Genomic DNA, 17,400 nt, shown 5'->3' with positions numbered 1-17,400 from the left:
AGTAAAACCTTTGGCGTATGCATTGAAGATCAAGACAGCTCAGAATACAATTTTGCATTATTTATTATGTGCAAGACTGGAATAACAATACATAAAGTTGGCACCTTCTTGAAATGGCGCAACCTTTTTCGACCACAAAGTTTGGAATCTTTTACATGACTTTTACAGAAAAAATCCATACGAATACACAATCTGTGAAATCAGTCATCACTAGTATTTTGCGGCTCACCGTTTGCTCTGAACAGATTACAAGATTTCCGGCTTACAGAGTCTGACAAATTGGAATTAGATTCAAAGGTTTCGATATCGGTACTGTATATATACTTCTGAGTGGCAAAATCCCACCTTACTGCTATTACTCAATCCAAAACATGAACGCTTTTGTGGCAGTGTTATTTTTGTCAACTTCGCTTACGGGTATGTATTATTTTGCATTTCTGACGTGAATGCTGGGGAGTGGCAAAATTTTGTTTGTTATTGTCATATATTTTTGTGCTGCCCGTCTGGGGCCCGCGTCTCCAAAGGACGGGTATTATAGGCGAACGACTAAAATTCTGCGGTAGAAAAATTGTATATCTGATCAAACAGACTTCATTTTACATCATTTGCGTACACAAAATCTCCTTGTAAAACTCGAATATACAAAATGAACGCGGAAGCTCGTTGAAAAATACTGAGAGAAAAATTACACCTTTCTTAATTCTAGAATTTGGTGCAGTAATGTTTTGTACAAATATATTCTCAACACTACAAGAAAACGTACAAAGTTAGGTATTATTTCTAGGACCGTATAATGCATTGACAGCCCATGCACTCCGCATTGCAGTGAACACAGCGGAACAGGTACCGCGTAAATAACAAAAGCACATGGTCTCGTTGTTAACTTGCATGTTGAGTGTACATAATAATTCAAACTGAGTTGTCACCAATCAAGTGAAGCATACAGCATTTACGTATCAAATAGGCTGACTATAAGTTGGTAGTGTCGGTTAGGATTATCTTCTTTCTTGCTGATTTACAAAATCTTAAAATTATTTCAGCTAAAGTGGATGCGGCAAGTAGCTTACTCGGAAACTGCTCTGAATATAGCTGAGTCGCTAAAAACTTTGAACGGCGTTTTCTAGTGATACGGACAGTATGCTGAAGCGGGCACACCGCAAGCTTCGTATTTTTATTCCGCATGAAAATGAACTGCGTACGAGAAATTTTCAATACAGCCAACTGCGACAAAGGTATTGCGTATTCTCTTATAGTTAATTGTTGGCCAGCTCGAACATATGCGAGTAAAACGAGAGACGTTTCAATGATTGGGAAGGCAAAGACTCTCCGCGCATCTACAAATTCTACAACGACCAGAAAACAGTTTCCTTCGCCATACATATTCTGGTATAACACATGCAGTGACGACACAATTAACTGTTAGCATTGAGTGTTAGGGTTATGATTACTCAGACAAAGAAACGGAGGTAACCAAAGTATGGATGTTTCTATTGGCTGCCGAAGTATCACTTAAGTATGCAGCCTTACTCGACCGCCAACGTTCGTGGCCTGCTTACACACCTAGCTAATACAATGGTGGTGGTTGTGGCAAAGCGTTTTATTTGAGCCTAATGGTGCGGTGAAGGGGCAGTGGTCAGCCGCACACGCGCGGAAGGCCGCGAACGCGCACCCATTCAATAGTTGTTTCCCAAAAACAGGTTATCGAGCCGGTTCCGTGGTTGTCAGAGCTGATTACAACTTTTGAGTAGAGGGATGAAGGGGGTGGGTGATGCTGGTGGGAGATTAGAGATGGCAGGTGGTAAGAGCTATTTCACATACCTGCAGTTATACGTGAAAACTGATGGGAAGATGTGTGAGAAATTGGTGTAAATATAGAAATAATCGGTCGGAACCATCGGTCGGCGTGCTCGATCGTGCGTAGACTCATATGTAGTAATTTATACTCACAGGAGTGAGTACGATGATAAGTAGGCTGAATAAAATGTCAGTATGAGGACTGAGTGCGCACGTCGGTAAGGGACTCGTGAGTATAATAGAAATCAGTACAGTATTCATTAGTTCCGTAGTCACCAGTACAGTACTCATTAGCATGAGTATGTGTGAGTGCTGTACTCAAGGGTACTCCTACTCATAATTTTGTGTTCTCAATAGCACAGTACTCTTTAGTGTAGTACTCATGAGTATGAGTACTCATAAGTACTCATAATGCTGATAGGACTCATATGCATGAGGACAATACTCACGAGTATGGGTACTAATGAGTACTGTACTCATGCGTATAAGTGCTGACATATAGTGTACTCACCAGCGTTTTACCCTACACTACCTTACTCGTGCGTACAATTATCGTGAGTAGGCATGCACTGGTGATTACAAGCACTCATGAGTACAGTAGTGCACACCAGTTTGATCCCGAACTCAAGTCGAGACGCGCGGAGTCGCATAAATTTAGTGGCACTGCTGCGCCGCTTAACTATAACGGATCGTAAAAACGGGCAAAAAAACTGCGGCTCTTGCATGTTCCCATTTGGCGCTTTTACCGTTTTACGGTGATCGCCTGCTGCGCTTCTGAGAAAAGATAAAAGAAAAAAAAGTGGGGTTGGTGGCCGGGTGGGCAACCCGGTGCCGGTACAGTGCTTATACGGCACGTGTTCATTGCCGCCGCTTTGTTTGTTTACAAATAAAGTACTTGGGAAAACATGGGTGAATCCTATGAGCCTGCGCGGTTTAAATGTCAGTGGGGAGACGCGAGGAAGGCTGCTAACAAATCATGCACTAATCGCGCTGCAGAGGTTTTTGTAGACGCGCGTCGTGCGGACGGCTTGTAACCGAAACCGCTAATGTAAATATACAAAATAAATTTACGAATTTCGTGCTGAATAGGCTATATGGTTTGTGCCAACGAAACTTTCGCAATCTTTCGCCGAGCGCATTCAAGAAGTAATTTTGCTAATGTACATGCGCCCATTTGCTTATAGTGGGCTCCCGTTTAGAAGCATCTGGCTGAGATACGTTAGGACGACGTTCTCGTGCAGTGCCGTTTCAATGTTGAAAAACAGCGCAGGCGCCGAGGGGCAATTGTCAGATCCAAAGAAAATTGAACGTCTGAGTTCGCCTAAGGGCGTCCGTCAGTTGTGAGCCTAAAGCCATATTCCTAGCCGCTGAACGCCTGCGTCACCTTTTCTCACATCGCATTGTCGAACAGCTGTTACATCTGGCCGCTGGAGGAGCACTTTTCTTTCGAGTGTCTTTGATTTGTCTCCTACGCGTGGCGACACTTTTCGTTTATGCCCACGTATAAACATAGACCAGATGGCGACGGTGAATTTTGCTGCTTGTTCTTACCCTAATTTCATGTGCCGTATACTCGATGGGGCGACCGCCCTCGCTAGCCGCTACAGCCGAGTTTGTGTTCTCACTCTGGAAGGCCCCATTAGAGGCCGTATTTGAACGCTGTATGAGCGCGGATGCCAGAAGAGGGATGTTTCGCTTAACCTCACATTTTGGAACGTCTCACCAGATATGATGCCTGCACATTACGACACCGCCCTTGGTATATCGTTCTCAGGGAACAAAGCGCTGCTCTAAATGAGAGCTGCAAACTTTCACCTCGGATGCAGTCCACGCGTCGCTGAAACACGTCACAGACGCCTCTAAAAACGCGTCTGTTTACCTTGTCGTTGTCTGCATCATCAACGAGAGATCAGTAGTACAGCGCCGTAACGGGCGCCAAACCCCTGCAGTAACTGGACGCACTGCAGCCCTTACCTGTGACAGGCGCCCCCTTTTATGCATATTCCTCCCCACCAGTCGCATTCATACGAAAATGAGCGCTATCAGTCAGACAACCTTGGCTTTTGGCCGTGCTCTTAAAGGAAATACACAAAACGACGCGTGAAGCCGCTGTTCGGTAGCTTTCTTTAGGCGGGGCTTTCCGTATGGCTTTGTCGCGTTCTCGCGGGTTTTCGCCTTAGTGATTTTCTTTTATTGCGGTTCCGGCAGTAGTGGTGCTGGGGTGGCTAGGCAATGTGTGTTGCGAGCTGAAAGGTGGCGGCGCGTATCTCCGCAGTTCATTTTAAAAAAGAAGATTCTTTCTTTGTCTACTTAAGCGCGAATCCGCGGGATGATCCAGGTTGTGCCCGGTACGCTGGAGAAGACCAGAAATTGGCGTTATTAAAAAGTGCGAACAAAATTGTTTGCACTATTTACGGGGTTATAGTATTAACCGGCTACATTGGCGCCTCATAGATGATCGCATAAAACGATTTTCGTTGCCTAAAGGCTATCATACTTTCCGGTCACGGACAGTTTCGCGAGTGCAGAAATACCCACTTGAGGTGTAAACTATGGATGTGCTTTGATTTGTTCTAAACACTGCCCGGCCCGTTTCAACGTTATTCTCTTTCGCAAGATTGTGGTTGTGTCTCGCCAGAGGTATTTTTTTATTAAACTGGGTGATGGCACGAAAACTGAGATTCTCCGAAAGGGAAATATTTCTGACGTATCCTTTGATAGCACGAAAAGTGCGGCGGAGAAGTCATCTTTCAAGACTGCTGACGCAACCCGGTGAAAAGTACCTTCGACATCAGCGAGGAGATTGTGTTGCGTAGAGGCGAACTTTTGGAGTATTGCTGAAATTACAATGTTGTATGTTGGAGGGCATGGCATTTGCGCCTGTAGAAAAGCAATCGGTGTCTGCAATATTGTGTAAAAACTGCCAAAACCCTCGAACACTTTCAAATTGCACTAGCTGATTGTAAACAGATCGAAGACGGGCCCCACTTTCAGTTATCATAGACGACGTCAGCCTGGAAAAAATTTATTACACATTGCTTTGAATGCTTTTCTTCGCCACTGAGAGAGCAGCAAACAATACAGTTTACACCGCTACTATTATGTAAAGGGTCGAACTATTCTCCTCAATTCCGTCGCTACAAGAATGTAGCCTGTTTTTCTTGTTCATAGATTCATTCAGAAGAAATTGTATTGCGTTTGGAAACTGACAAAGTGCCTTTCACTCAGCTTTTTATGAAGCTTCAACACGTTCACAGAGGGGCTGTCTCCTGGGGTGTTTTTGTAGATAAACGTGTTTAGTTCTTCTGTCCCTAACGTACATGGTTGCGGTTCACATATTGATGTAGACCTTTGCTATTAGTTGTCCAAATCTCAATGTGCCTGCACTTGTAATATTGCAACTTTATCAACAGAGAATTTTCAACACAAGTGTGAAATTTAAATTCACGAGCCCACCTAGTGACAATTTCAACCTCGTACTATTCGACTTCTACAACAGTTTTTCGCAATCTGGGGTTCCGACCATTGCTTAAACTCGTCCGTTTCTTGCCTTACTTGATTTCAATATCGGCGCTTAGCCTCAACTAATTCTCCAGCTGTGGTTGCCCCATCCACATGAGAGTTGAACCCCTCGAGAGGCATGCTGCATTGAAATGAGCTTACGTCATTCGAGTAGAGCGCATAGAGATAGCGCAATAAAGAACAGGTGGCGCCAGTGGCACCATTCCTACTATTATGTGGCGTTGGCGAGTGTGCCGCAAGCAGTGTGCTACAGTAGTGGTGCAGTGAGCACCACTACTGTTATGAAGGTCACTTACCACTTCAGAGATGAAGCTACAATCGTAACCCTGTTTCTCGCTTGGGGATTCTTTTAAATCTTGCATACGTTCGTTTTTATTTTCTTTGTAGAACATTCCAGCTGTAATAGGCTTGATAAAAAGGAGAACCTTTCGATAAACAAAACTGCCAGTGCTATAACATTTATATAACACAGGATGTGCTTGAGCACCGTCGAAATGCAAACAAAATACATTCCTTGAAAATGGCAAAAACGAAGCGCGCTATTTTTCTCCAGCGATCCCGGGTTCTACATGCTAATAATTACAGTAGGTACGTTCAGACGTATGCTTTAAAACTCAGTCACTTCGCAAAGAAAATGCTTTTCTTTTAAGTGTAACCGGTTGTCCTGTAAACCTGACACATAAATTGAGCCTCTTCTACTGAAGGAAACAGGGCTCGGAAAACTGTTCGTCTGCAACCGTCGCTCCTACCCAGACCTTTACTCAAACCTCTGCGCTTTGTGCAGTAGCAACGCCAACCTACACCACTTGATATGGTCCTGCCATGAGCTCCAAAAAAACTACGCCCGGATATAATAGCAAATCTGATGTAAATTAAGATACCAAATAATTACTACAGTACAATGGGAGACTGTTCTGCTCAGCTCGACACCAGAGGAACAACTGACAGCAGTCGGCAGGGCCGAAGCGGCCGCGAGGATCCAAGGAATCCTGACTGACGGATGAAGGAGGGAGACCGTCCGAGTCGTCTACCCTTCGTAACCCACCTCGGGCATCAAATAAATTCATCTCTCTCTCTCTTCTACTAAATTATCTTCACTGGCAGTGGTGAAGTCTAACTATTAGCTTTTCCCCCAAGTTTTCACATAATTTATAGCGGAATATTTTTGAAATTAGAGGTTATTTCTCGTCACAATAATAGTGGCCAATACTTGAGACCCACAAAAACGCAAAGTGACTGCTTCGGGCGGCTTTCTCGCTCAGCAGCCGCGCTGCTGTTTAAAGAAAACACTTTGCTTATTTCGTTCAGGAAATAATGTTTAAACGGGTAGTGATAAAAAGTTTTGAAAGCAAGATAACTTCAGAGCTAGATGGTGGGAACACACCTACATCATCAGTAAAATAGAGCGGTAAATACTGCCGAGAGCATATTTAAAATCAATAATAAAGTGTGTGAGACGCCACCAAGCAGCCGGCGGAGAGCCTCGCACAATCGACATTCCCTTGAGTAAATAAACGTCCAGACACGTCACGAGTTTGCGTTCGCCGCTACCATGTTGTGTTGGCTCAAAGCTCCGATGGGAGGTCGGAACTTCTGCTCCTGAGCAGTTAACTATGTGATCGTTGGCGGCGGAAGTGCCGAAATGTCATTGGCCAATCGAGCAGCTGGTCACAACGTAAGTTCTACAGGAATTACAGGCACTCTATTCGCATCGTATTATCAGACTGGACGCGAAAACGCGCCGGGCACACGTAAAGCGCACTCAGCGAGCCGCATGGTCGCTGCACAGGCGGCGGCAATGGCCGCAAAGTGTTGCAGGAAGGCACAGGTAGCTCTAATAATACCTCGTTACCACTGCAAGAAATGATACTCAAGTGCCAGACAAGGCAGCACTTACGAGAAACGAGTGAATGATGCGGTGGGGATTGCATTAAAAATTGCCATTGGCACAGGCCACGAGAGAGGCAATAGAATATCCGACGTAGTATTAAGCCTAACAGATCTGTAGGCGGACCTATCGGCAGAAGGGCCACCCAAGCAGCAGAAATTGTCAAGCCCAAGCATGGCAAATCATCAGTGGCCATTGTGTTCGAGCTTGGCAATACCTTGGCCGCCATTATTGACTGGTGCTTAAGAAAGGTGACAAGCCAAGCTCTAGAAAGCCTATATTGGGCAATGCTTGGCAAAGTATGTTGCCATTATGTTGCCATTGGCAAAGTATGTAGAATACGGGTGGATCCCACGCTATTTTAATGCACATTTGTGGCTTCATGGGCAGTCCTTATGGCAAAAACCTATTTTATGAGTTACCTCGTGGCCCGAATTCTGCTTTATACATGCCATTAAAGAGGAAATAATTTAGGAAGTTCGCATTATAATTTATTTATTTTGCACAAGTAAATAATTTCCTTTACAATGGCATGCATAAAACACAAATCGTACCACCAGGCGCAATAAATTGCATCAACTTTGCGATTAAATTACTTGGCTTACCAAACACAATTGAGCACCACAGCACATCAGGACTCTTTGCCTACTTTCTTATTATGCACATAAAATTTACTCCGAGAAACCTGGCATAACAGTTTCAAGAATACCAAAAGAGCTTGTTCGAAACACAAACGCGGAAGCAAACACGAACCCAATAGTTGTAAAAAAATTAAAAAGCGCTGCTCATGAAGCGCGAACCTATCTACACATCGTTTAGCTGCTTGAATTGGCTACAAAACCGAGGCCTTTATGTAAGTGAAAGCAAGGCCCTACTCCCCGGTACATCGCCAACCTGGCAAGTGCACACAATGTAGTTCAACAGCACTATTGTACAATATTCCAGCTTGGAAGGTTTGTCCTTTCCGCTCCATCCTCAACTTGTCCACGGGAAACGCCTTTATGTTGAAGCGCCTAAGATAAGTAAAAAATGTTTACAACAATAGTAATTCAACGCTGCTTACGAATTACAGCACCTAGCACCATCCTTAACGCATGCACGTTAGAAAATATTTAACCTAAACTTTAACATATTTAACACTCGCTATAAAACAGGAAACGTACTGCACTATTTATTTGGAAATACTGCGCTTTAGGCCAGCATTTACTTGGCTTGTTCATCACAAAAAAGTTCAGAATTTTTCGGAAAACGGCCTTGACGCTTATACCGCAGTAGAGCAAGGTAAACAGGAAAAAACTCCACAAGACAAAGAACACGCCAGCGGTTTCGTGAAATTTTGTTGTGGCTACTGTAGTCACATCAACAATTATACGACTGAAATATCGTGCCGTCAACGTAATTATTACCATAAGTTTTCTTCCTAACAATGCGGTATCAGACTACAAGGCAACGCACTACACAATGGGTTCGGAACGTACAAACGTTCACATTTTTTTTGCAACACATCTATGCCCAATTGGTGGTAGATGAGAAGCCTTGTGACCTCTTATAGCGGTATATTTTTAAGAAGCATCCAAATAAAGTGACAAATAAATTTACGCTACAAACTGGAGTAGGTATTAAACTGGTTACGGTATTTCTGTGGCCGTCGTATACTTCTGCCTCGTCGGACGCGCCAGACGCGAGCGGAACCGACGGAGAAGCCCAGTGGCAGGGTAATTACTTTGTCGCTCGACAATATCTTTACGTTGCTCAAGAAAATAATGAAACGAAAGCTTTATTTATAGCTAGAGTTTAATTAAGCCAGCCTAATACATCAAAAACTCCTATTCTGCACACGAGTCTTGCTTCAACGCATGCTCAACGTCGTAAACCTGCAGTGGGCGCATGGGCGCTTGTTCAGAAAACAAAGCCGGAAAGAGCATAACTAGAAGTGGCGTCACACATATTGAAGCACAATTATGTGACAAGTTATTTCTTCGCAAGAACCAGTACTAAGCAGAACTTATGCGCGGCAATTTTATCCGACGGCGGAAGTTTTGGCGGGAACGGGCGATAGCTCTCCAGCATCGCGTAACAAAAATGAAATTGTGAATCACGTTTTCTGCCAGTGGTCGCAGTAGGCAAACGATGTTATTCCACCAGTGAGGTATACTTCAAGCAACTCCACCGACACCAAAATGCACGTCGCAGACACGTTCAGGAGTACTGCGGTGGTTTTATTGCCACAACAAAGACGAAGACGTCATAGCGACGTGTAAGTCCGCTAGCTCAACCGTGGAGAAAAAGAACCAGCAAAGGCACAGCGCTCAAGTAGTCCGAGGGATACCATTGCGTTCGCACACACAAATAACCTATTCCTAGAGGACGTGTTTAGACTATCTCGCAAGCTATTCGCAATACGCTGTACTTTAGGTTGAGTACGCTTTGTTTCGTGGCAGGGTGCTGTGGGTTTTTAGGAAACTACTTTTTGCTGCTTTGTGGCCTGCTCACCGCTCTAACCCTCGTGCTTGTAAACGCTACGTGCGCGGCGCGCGCGTGGACAAAATGCGCTTTTATGCGTCTGCTGAAGCTCGTCCTTCGATGGGCCTTCCGTGTGACCTTACTTCCCGTCGCCGTTTGCTTGGCGCTGTATCAATCTTTCATCCGAGTAACCGATGAGTGGCGGATAGCTCGGAAGCCAATGGGGACCCATTCGGTTTCCAATAATTGGGAATCGGCCTCTGCTACTCGGGCAGCTGTTCCCAGTGCTCGTCTCCTATGCCACTGTGTCGAGAGTCGTGCACCATTTCCTAGCCGCGGCAGCAATTTGCACTCCCAGCGCCTCCGTCACGTCCTGGGTCGTTTTCAATTAAACAGGCGACGAGATCCATACGTAGGCGCATTCGCAGAAACTATCGGTGACGGGAATTTGACAGTACTGCGGACTCTCTGCTCGGTGATATTCGTCCGACGGTACCGTGAACAGCTTTGTTTATACAAAATCCCAAGTTTCACAGCACCCGCTGAATACCAAACTTCAACTGGCCGCAGCAAACACGTCTCGGATTAAACAACCGTCGCACGCTGATGCAAATGAGGTTTCCGGACGTTACAAGTAGGTCATTAGCTGCTTAACACAAAAAAAAAACCAAGATGCAAAAGTTTTGTTTCAGTGCCCCTTAACCTAAACAGTCTTAACTACGGCACATTGCGTTAATGTGTTTTAGGAAAAGCCTAGCAAGCTTTTTTACAGTGTTCAATTCACATTTTGTTGCTGCCCGGTGCAGCATGGAGGACAAGAAATCAGCCACGGTGTTTCGTTAGATCATACGTTGTGGGCTTATCGTTATTCAGTGCTGGAACAATAAGGCTTACGTTTATTGCAGTGTTAGGTAAGGTGTTTATTTAAAGAACCAACAACCTTGTCTTAACGGCACAATTATGCGTGTGCCGTCACAGAGTAACGGCACATGCTAACGCATCACGTTCAAGATAAGCCTAAAATCGCCGGTGGTGGAATTTCAGAAACATTGACGAGGCTATGTTAAAGAATGAATGATCCTCACCCTGCCACGTAAGACTCGGAGGAAGTGAAGCTGTACGCAATTTTCGCTATCTTAGGGAAGGTTTATGTCCATGATTGCAGCCGATTTGCTATTCGCTGCTGCAACGACCTTTACTTCATCATTATTGCTTTAGGAGTGAGCTTCCTTTATTTTTTCGGAAGTGATAATCAATGGACATCACCCTAAAGGGTCGTGTGTATTGACATCTTTTTCATTCCGGGCAAGTGTGGCCACAAGCACGGCGATTGCTGGAGTTTTTCCTTTGTCAATATTTGCCAATCGCCCTACGTGGGTATCCTTGTCTTGACAAACATGCGCCTCTGACGCTGGGCGGTTGTAGCGACGCATGCACAAACGAGCGCTCGGCGTTTTCTTCGCTTCCTTAACTGCCTGGCGGACATCGCGAAGCCAGCGCTCAGGTGCGCGCGCTGTGCAGTTTCTTAGTATTTTTTACTGCTGGCACAAAAAATTACGATTTGAAAAGCTTTGCGGTTAAAAATCAGCTACATTTAAATACTCAAGTCACTCTAAGTTTCATTCCGCCTCATTATCACAAGACATTTTCTCTTTCTTAAAAATAATATACATTTTGTAAATAGGAATCTCACCAAAAATTCTATTAGGTGATTTCGAAAAGGCGTTCGCGGTGTTTTTGAGCGGCATTATAACAAAAGAAGTACTTTTTTGTTTTTTTTTTGCATTACAGGTGCCGCGAGCCAAAGGCGGACAGCTCAGGTTGTCTACCCTCGGATTCTTGAGCAACGTTCGGAATCAAGTGAACTTGTAATACACATCCACAAAGATCTTGTTCTCCACATGAAGAAAGCGTCGGTGGCGTCAGAGAAAATCAGAATTATCAGTTTTGACAATGGCGCACCTTTAACTCACATTGTAAGCAAAATGTTTCCCATCCAATAGCCCAAAACCGCCTGGGGTATTAGAACTCCTAAACGGCGCAAACAGAAATTTTAATGTCCAAAATCGCTATTTAAACTTGTGAGCGAAAGCATGACGCTAAAATTTATTAAAAATATGCAATTGCGCTTGTCAAGGAAATAGTACATTCCAGCATCTGCGCTAGAAACAAACAGGGCTGAATGAGTAGAATTATCTACTGCAGCTTTTTTTTATCCTCATCCGTTCCCTCGTTGTGAAGGACGGGGCCACCCTTCTACTCAACTGCCAGGGTGGGAATAGTGCGGCTGAAGATTTCTTATCTCCCCTATTTGCAACCCCGAGATATATAAATACGCGTATTTAACCAGATCATATTCTAGTGCCAGTTCCTGTATAGTATAATCTATTCCTGTTGTCACTAATTCTACAGTTCCCCAACAAATTTCACAGGCACCTTTCTATCACAGCCAGATGAATGCTCTTAATTTTTATATCAATAAAGGTGTCAGGATAAATAAAAAATATGTCGCCATTTTCGATAACAGAAAAACATTAACCATGCAAGTTTCAATTACTTAGATGAGAATTATCGGTGTTTCACCCCACAGAAATTCATCAAGATTCAGGGGGATTCGGGTTAGTACTTTGAAATGAAGTTTTCACAATGGCTGTGCAATCAAAACTTTGTGCTCTGCATTGACCACTCTGAAACCTAACGAGACTGTTACATTATTCTTGCGGGTGGTCACCCAAGGTACCTGTGATATAAACTGGTACTTAGTCGACGCCAAACCGGATTGTGCAAAGATTGGTTTTAAGAGTCATAAGACCGTTCGATTAGTTGTAGAACTAAGGGTGGATATGTACTACGCGTTAGTTTCTTGCGGAGCATACAAACAATTCCAAAAGCTCACGAACCTAAAATAGACAAGTTCCGGAGTAGCGCTCATGCTCATTATACAGAGGATATATAAGACAATATACATATGGCAAAACGCGAATGGTGGTTGGTAATTCCAGAATTTCCCTGTATTTAGTTTCGACCTAATCTAAAGAGATGTGAGGTTAAAGTTTCCGCAAAAAACTAGAAAAGGCGGTTTGTCTATTTTAAGCCGAGTATAGGGCAAAAATATGGCAGGATGCTTCTGACCAAAGGATTCCCACAATAAGCATTCTAGCTCGCCTTTCAACTTCTGGTTACTGGTAAATGACGCATGTACCGCCAGAAAAACCATTGGTATTGAAGATTCGATAGCCGCGCTTTATGCGCCAGTTTGCTCTCACCCATGGAGAAGCAAGAAATATTTCATAGGCCGCAGATCTTGACACTTTACCGAATCTTGCTTAAGTATTGCGTGATATCAGCGACGCAGATTTCACGGACATGCTTTAAAAACCACTTGAGAACGAAACTTTTTAAGCGGTACCAATCTTCATTGCCGGCATTACGTTGTCTACAAATGAATCCGTTTGGCTTGTGGTTTGATGCCCAAGCATTACGAAAGTTCGAAGGCTCTTCGGTCTAAGCACAACGATAGTTAAAACGCTCAGCTTCCTTGTGTGTTATAGGTTGGCTATCACTGGGGTTGTGAATTTTGATTGTTACTGGTTTGTACAATGTCGCTAAAAGCTTCGACATTGATTCCGGCCGTTTTGAGTTTGCTTTAGTCATTTTCTGTTCCAAACGACCGAGAAAGTTTCGCGAAAGTTGCCATTACAAAACTGGACCTATGGGCAATGAGCAATGGGGAAAAGGTTCCATTCCCAATTTTTCATATTCAATTGTTCACTGAGTTTTAGTAACGAAACAGTGGCCATGCGTTTGACCTACAAAGCCTTGTTTCTAACATAAACTGCTTCGACCGTGTTGGAATGGCTTAAGGGGACAGATGTCGGCTTCATAACGCGATGCGCCCAGATTGAACTCTGACGTGCAGCATATTTTAAATGCACTTGCTTTTGCTTGTCATCATCATTGTTTTGGGGGACCTATTGTGTTAAGTAAGCGTTTTTACAGGCCGTTCTGCTGACGGTACGGTCGCCATCAGTGAGAAATAAAAACTTCACTTTAAAACACACTTTTTCATTCCCCTAAAATGGTCATTGGTCAACGGAATGGTGATCAAAAAATTTCATCTGTGGCAAAATTGATACGCTACCTCACAATATTCTCCAATTATTATATAGCAAATTGTTTTGCCGAACACTTGTCTGTTCACTATAATTTCTAGTGTTTAGGCAAAGAAATACATGTAGTTGTGTAGTGCTTTATTACTGAAAATTGCCATTATGAAGTGATAGCCCGCAAAATCGATCTTCAAAAAGAAAATAAAAAACGTGCCAAGCAGCGTTTCTTATATATGTAAGGATAATTTGCAGATGAAATGTATTTGTCAATTATGCCGTCAAATATGCGTCGGTTTAACTATTTTCTCTACATTAACTTGTACGCTAATAATTACAATACCGTAGGGACTTGATGCTGGCTGATTAGTGTATTATATATAGCCCGTTTTCATAGTGTCTTCCGCAGGCTAGATCCTACCAGCTTGTAGTTTTTGGCTACGGTCAGCTAGTTCATTTGTTGGAGGAATTCAAGCTCAGAAATGCTAAATATCCGGAAGGACATTTTCCCTAAGTTTTTCTGGCAAATACACAACAACGCCATGTTATGGTATGAGCCCACCATTTCTTTCCGAGGATTCAGTCATTAGGGGCCACATTTTTGTATATTTTGTCTGTGCCTCCCATAAAACTATTCCGCTAAGAAACAGGGCTTGCACCTGCCAGTAAGATTCTATTCGCAACAAGGCAGTGCCCTTTTTTGCACGACATTGGCTCTTCGTTATTAATGGCTGATGCGATAGTTACTACAGAATTATTTACTCAGTAGGCATGAACAATTCCACCTTTGCTTACCATGTGCTTCTTTTTGACCGCGATTTGCTACTCGAGGCGTTCCGTTTGAGCGACAGGACACACCGTAGGGGCGCAGGGCTTCCGAAATGTGTTCGTACTTTGTACCCTTTGGCTTGTAGTGCCTGAGTGGCTGTATGCTGTGAATAGGCCTTTATTAAAAATAAAAGTTCTCGCTTGAGAATGAAGCTGATCCACCCAAATAAGCGGTGGTGCTGCAGATTTTCCGTAGTGATTGTGATGTTTTCTAGGTATTCCCTCATAGTGGTTGTTTTATTGACAATGTTCTTCTTCGTAGTGAATTGATCCAGATTGCATAAAAACAATGTGTGGCGGTCTACAGACCACTATTGCAATTATGAATATTGTTGGTTGTAGTGAAAACCTGTCTTTGTTTTTCACTGTGTGATATCTGGTACGCACCCGTAACACTCCCTCTGCCTGCGGAACAAGCGGAACCTACGCCTGCGGGAAGAAATACCAGAGGAACGCACATTAAACTAAAATAAAATAGTTATTATTGCCCTGATCTACATTGCATGTTCACCACTAGACACGAGGGTACGGGAGAACCAGTGGTGGAGAATCCGGAAGGGGGCATCTGCCGCACTCATTTCGTTTGTCGGCACACATTTGGCTCCCATCCTAACGAAAGAAATGAACCTTCATAGTCCTCTTTCTAACGATCTACTACCCCCCAAACTCAGTGTGACAGGCTAAAGAAACACCGCCGCTCAGTTCAGGTGGAGTGCACAAGAAGTCTCCCGAATCCTTCATAGAACCAGTTGAACTGCAACATACAGCAGCTGAAATTAGAATTGTGAATTGCTCAGATGGTTTCGCTGCAGAACTTATTGAAAAAAGCTTGTTACAGCCAGACAGATCACCTAAGGAGAATGGTGTACCACCCCTTGACGGACAGCCCTACAGAGCAACTAAAAATGCTATCGGTGATATTTGGTCTTAAGACCATTCTTGTTGCCTGGAGGCGGCAGCCCACGGCGCCGCGCGGCGCAATACTGGTGCACATCGTAGAAAACACCATCAACGGCGAAGTCCAAACACGCTAACTACATTCTGAGGAAGTTGCATGGCCTGCACCTACTGGTATAACTGACCAGCAGCTCATTATTGCAGACGCTACAACACCCTCCTGTGCAACACCAGGTACCAATCCTTTGATGTTGAGCGGGTCCCAAACCACTTTGGCGAAGCCGCTTCAGCGAAAAAGCTTTTTGGATTGTATTTCATACCATTTAAAAATTAACGGGCTAGTTAGTTTGACCATTACGTTACGCGGTTACAGTGGAGATAATGTCACAAACACTTCATTAGAGGTTTCATACCCTACATGTCAATCTGGTACATTTACACCTTTTTATAGCAATATCTATCAGTTGCTGCGGTAGTTATTGATCATGAATCATTTAGCATATTTCTTTCTATTCTTTAAAAAGTAAAATTTTAAATTGCTGTTTTTTATCAACGCGCCATATGTTGTTCGTTTGTCATTACCGCTCAGGTGTTGATAACCATTGTGTCTACAAACTGTTTCTATGTGTGGAAATTATTTAGTCCTAACGCAGCTCACTTGCGCTGGTACACACAGCAATTTTGTTTTCTTAGTGCACTTGCTCACGACTTCGAATGGCAATCGTAATTTTTTTGGTCTATGTGTGATGATGCGCCAATGCTTCGGCTACGTCGTACTGTTAATGTAGTAACTGTCGTTTCAATCTTACGGAATTTTTTGCATGCGTTATTTGCAATATACTGGTGTGTCCGTCAGAGCTATGGCGCCTTCTTGTTAAACCTTTTGTTTTTTCGGTATTTTTGCATTCCTGTAAAGCCGAACTCTAAATTGGTGCAGTTTATTGTTATATCGAGACAAATCTATTATGTTTTGTGTAGAAAAACGTAAAGTGTGCGAGCTGTGGCTAACATTAATAAATAATCAATACATATTTTAGAAATAATAAGCCATAATAATTGGAGGGCGTTGGGCTATACGGTTAAGCTAGAAGTGGGAGACTAGTTTATAGCAATTCAGTTGTTTTACATACGGGAAAAGTAACGTGTACAGTGTATTGCCATGGGTGACTGGAAAACCGTGCCAAAAAAAAGTAGGATATATAAGCTTGGAAAAACAACTGTCGGTGAATCTGTGTTGTGCTTATCATGTTATTGTTCTTGCACTCAATTTTGGGCATTTATTACGGCCATTGACAAAGAGGTTAACGAATAGACTACAATGATTAGCGAAAATAACTTAGCTCACGCTGTTTTTTTATGAGTAATATTTTTCAGTACAATGGAGAAGACGCCGAAAAGAACTTGTATGAAGACAGAGATAAAATGGCGGTTATTGCCGTTTCCTACAGCGGAACGGGAGTTCACCTGGTAAGCTCCTCAACGACAGTATCACTTAAACTTTCAGCAGCACAGGACCTTGAAACAATAACCCACACGATGTGGAGGCATCATTCTATTGCCTGAAGAAAAGCTTTGCGAACGTGCAATATTGCAAGGAGAATAAATTACGGATAAAGCAAAACCGGTTTTTTCTCCGAATATAGTTAGTATATTTTGCACCTTATAAAAAATCTGTTTATTATTGGCCATAAACTGTGAACAATATTTATCGTGGGTCAGCATAATCTGCAGGCATGAACTACGTGTAATTTTTGAGTATATCACTTACTACAATACCTTCGTGTAACAACGGGCACTGCTGGACCTAATGATGAAAGTAAAAATCTTCTTCTGTGTTTTTGCTCGCGCGTATGTATTGTAAGGCAGAAACAAAACGCAATATACAGGATCCCTTTTGTGTAA

At 43.3% G+C, this 17,400-nt stretch overlaps 1 long non-coding RNA gene across 1 annotated transcript; it reads left to right on the top strand.

The window, feature by feature from the left end:
• The first annotated feature begins 230 nt into the window (after nucleotides 1-230).
• Nucleotides 231-16,983, top strand: LOC144142106 (uncharacterized). The gene is made up of 3 exons (XR_013316838.1): nucleotides 231-417; nucleotides 11,459-11,643; nucleotides 16,873-16,983. It is a non-coding gene; the product is annotated as an uncharacterized LOC144142106 (long non-coding RNA).
• The last annotated feature ends 417 nt before the right edge of the window (nucleotides 16,984-17,400 follow it).

This window comes from Haemaphysalis longicornis, unplaced genomic scaffold (assembly GCF_048455015.1).
Source record: "Haemaphysalis longicornis isolate Haplotype H1 unplaced genomic scaffold, Haemaphysalis longicornis Haplotype H1 scaffold_6, whole genome shotgun sequence".
In the NCBI taxonomy this organism is placed as follows: domain Eukaryota; kingdom Metazoa; phylum Arthropoda; class Arachnida; order Ixodida; family Ixodidae; genus Haemaphysalis; species Haemaphysalis longicornis.
This window is presented reverse-complemented; position numbering and strand designations above follow the sequence as displayed.